Consider the following 4,059-nt stretch of genomic DNA (forward strand, 5'->3'; position numbering starts at 1 on the left):
ATATTTCACATTCTCTGCACTGTGTTGCACACAATATTGTTTTCCATACAATACATGACATCATAACAAAATATCTTTCTGTAATATATTGCTTTTTTATGAAAGAGCTTCTCTATAAAGCACATCACATTCTCCTTTGAGCTCTTCTCTCCATAACCAACTTTTCAGTTTACATTTTCCATACAATATATTATATTTTGCTTAAATATTCAAAGAATCTCATGACAAAGTATATATAGCAGCAAAACACACATTGAATCAATTTTTTTTTTTAAATATGGTACACATGAGACCGAATTATTCACCAACATTATAAAAAAGTATTTTTTCCACCTTCAAAAACAATTGCTCATTGTAATTTTATGAAAGGAAAAATTGCAATTATTAAACTTCTTGCCATGATAAAATTGAACATACAGAGATCAATATAAAGAGATATAACATATAACGATGTTCATAAATTGTTACATATTAATGTCTAGGAAAATCAGGTATCAAGTGTGAAGGATCCCACATACAGTTATATCATATAGATGAGTAGTTGATATTTTCAATTTTATTGTTGAAGCTTAGCATATATATCTTAGGAAAATCAGGTATCAAGTGTGAAGGATCCAACATACAGTTATATCATATAGATGAGTAGTTGATATTTTCAATTTTATTGTTGAAGCTTATCATATATATCTTTCTCACCCGTTAATTGAGTGTGATGGGTTGTAATTATCTCCAATAAGATATTTGAATGCTGTAAGACCAAAGCCGCAAAACGTCCTCGTCAATACCAAAATCTATACTACTTATTACAGACTCGAAATTTCGAAATTCTCCATATTCATACTACAGACTTGAAATTTCGAAATTTGATAAACAGAAATAAAGTCAATTTGGAAATACAATTTCGAATTCTTCTCAAAATTTATTTAGTAACCCAATCTTCCCTGCATATCACTTCAGAATCTGTTTAATAACCCAATCTCCCCTGCATATCAATTGATGAAGATTCGAATCTGTTTAATAACCCAATCTCCCCTGCATATCAATTGATGAAGATTCTTCAGTCCTGGACAGGAAAGGTATTTCAGGGGCAGCGGGCATTGCAGGCGGAACGGAGAATATATCGAAGCGCAAAGGAGGATTGACCACGTCGTCTTCATTGCCTTCTAACATGTGAACAACTCTGGCCATGCAAGGCCGATCTGTGGAGTTGTATTGTATGCACCAAAGCCCAATTTTAGTCATAAGCCTCATCACCTTCTCCTCATCTTCCCTTTCAATTTCTCCTCTTCCTTCTCTCAAGCGCATCCCTAACTCCCCACTCTCAAGCAGATTGGAAACCCAGTCAGGAAAGTACCACTGACTGGAACGGCTCAAACGCATATCAAGATTCTTTCTGCCCCCAACAATCTCTAGCAACAGCATTCCGAAACTATAGACGTCTGATTTATCTGTAACTGGACCCGCGTCAATGTGACACAGCTCTGGAGCAACATAACCCGGCGTGCCTCTCGCGGCTGTCATTGATATATGGTCGTCTCCCTTCCCACAAAGTTTAGCCAGACCGAAATCTGAAACCTTTGGTGTGAACTTGGCGTCCAGCAATATATTGTGAGGTTTGATGTCGAAGTGTACGATGAGCTTGTTGCAATCCTGGTGCAAATATGCAATTCCTCGAGCCGCACCCAGAGCTATTGAATGCAATTGTTCCCAATTTAACATTCCCCCTTCCTCTTTTCGGCCAAAAATAAATCTATCCAGAGATCCATTAGGCATGTATTCATATAGAAGCGCGCTTGTCAAGCTTTCAAAGCAAAAGCCCAAGAGACGAACCAAATTGACATGATGGAGATGTCCAATGGTGGCCACTTCATTCATGAATTGGGCCTCGCTGTGCCTATTATCAAGAAGTTTCACAGCAACTAGAGTTCCATTGTGTAGCTTTCCTTTATAGACGACGCCGCAACCTCCTTCACCCAACTTTTCTGCAAAGTTGTTTGTGATCTTCTTGAGTTGAGATTGTGAATATCTGGTTGCCATTTCATAAGCATATTCCCTTAGGAATTTCTCTACCAATGAAATGGAGCCACCAGGAGGAGATTTAACTCTACTCAAAAAGGCCCAAGTATAGGAGAGCATTATCCAAAAGAGGATGCCTAAGAATAAACCTAGTCCTGGAACTAAGAAAACTGCAAGGGATAAATAGATTGATATCAATGCTATTTTAATCCAATACTAAGAGAATAATGGGAAGAATATACAAAATTTTCAGTAACAGTGACACAGAAGAAATCATAATTTTTTTCAGCAGAAAACAGAGTCTTTTCATTGAAATAAAAAGAGAGTACATATCTCATGTTTCTGTCTCCACATGCTTTTACATCTTGTTCTTCTTTGTTCTTTTAATAAAATCTAGATAAAACTTTACATATTCCTCTAGTAAGATCATAGAAGAAATCGTAAATTTACCTGGTCATGTTAGGGATTTATTTCCATTTTTATTGCAAGAGCTTTTGGATTATCAACCTTTCAACCCTCTACTTATGAAGTTCATCATCGCTGCAAAATAAGCAGAGGGTTGAAAGGTTTAAAATGTCGATAATCCAAAATCTCATGCAATGAATCCGGAAACAAATCCAAACAGAACTCAGATTGCAAAAGCCTCAGATCTAAATTACCTGGTGATCCCAATATCACAGGGCAATGTGAAAGCCTCAGATCTAAATTACCTGGTGATCCCAATATCACAGGGCAATGTGAATATCCGGCCGTGGCACAAACTGTATATGCTGTTAAATGAAGAGATTGATATGAGTATATAATCTTCATCAAACCTCAATATACAATTCCAATTAAGTGAGGTTCAATAGGAGATAGTGACATAGGGAAAAATCATAAACGTACTTATTAGGACAAGAAGTGCTCCCACGGTGCAAACTGCAACTGTGGCGGAATGAAGAGATTAATGTCATTGTGATATTCGTCCAAGCAGAAAAAAATTAGTGGAAACTAGATACTAATTCATAGTAAGGTTCAATAGGAATCAATGAAAGAGGAAAAAACCATAATTTTACCTGCTACAATGAGCCTAAGAGTCGCCATGGAGTATCTGCAACTGCTGTGGAATGAAGGGATTGATATCGATGCCATCTTCGTCCAAACCAGAAGAACCCGGAAATGATATGTGATGTGAAGAAATTATAAATCAAACCATTCAAAATTACAATTCTGATAAAGATTTTAATAATAACAAACTGAACAAAGCCAGAATTATCCCTATAATTCTCAGGGGAGAAAGAAATGGTTGTGGTTCATTCCTGGATGCAACTACGAAGATACCGAATGTTATGTTATGTTAGGCTCATTTCTATTTTCTTTTTAATATCATGAGAATGTTTGGGGTCAACAAACTACCAACGAATGAAATGGAACGACAGTCACGACCGCACACACTATGAAAAGTCTTGGGAGGCTACAATGGTCTTTTGGCCGCATTATGAGAAAGTCTTCGGAGTGTGTAATGGCAATTTCTTCGAAAGAATAACCGCAATCAAGAGGAAGGACTTTATCATGACTTTCATCATTAATTATTTTTATAATAAACTTTTTGTTTGACCATAATTAATTTTTTGTTTGAGTAAAAATTAAATTAATATGAAGGACGTTATCATGATTTTTATCATTGATTATTTTAATTTGTTCTTGTTCGATTAAAATTAGATTGTATTTTCTAAACTCTATATATATATATATATATATATATATATATTATTTTATTTACTAGTATAATTGATTTGATTTAGTTAATGCAAAATAACTAAACATTAACTTCATTCATTCAATCAGAACATAAAGTAAGTGATTTTTTATTTTTATTTATTCACTTGACAAGCATAAATACATGAGGCATTCCAACAGATTAAACCCTAGACCTTATTGAAGATAATGGAGAATATGTAAATCTAGAGAGATTCAGTTCACTAGAGCCTTAGATTAAGAAGTAGTTCCTATTTCTTAGGTAGCTATTCTAACTTCCCTAGATGTGTGAAAATTATATATATT

The 4,059-nt window shown here is 35.0% G+C and overlaps 1 pseudogene across 1 annotated transcript; it reads right to left on the reverse strand.

The window, feature by feature from the left end:
- Window positions 1-706: 706 nt before the first annotated feature.
- Window positions 707-3,326, reverse strand: LOC149149245 (rust resistance kinase Lr10 pseudogene; annotated as a pseudogene). Its single transcript, XR_016262981.1, has 3 exons — window positions 3,072-3,326; window positions 2,902-2,940; window positions 707-2,786 (listed from the first exon to the last, which is right to left on the reverse strand). The product of XR_016262981.1 is annotated as a rust resistance kinase Lr10 pseudogene (transcript).
- Window positions 3,327-4,059: the final 733 nt, after the last annotated feature.

This window comes from Pinus tabuliformis, chromosome 9, assembly GCF_031772625.1.
Source record: "Pinus tabuliformis cultivar Carrire ecotype Pingquan chromosome 9, CPIR1, whole genome shotgun sequence".
In the NCBI taxonomy this organism is placed as follows: Eukaryota; Viridiplantae; Streptophyta; class Pinopsida; order Pinales; family Pinaceae; genus Pinus; species Pinus tabuliformis.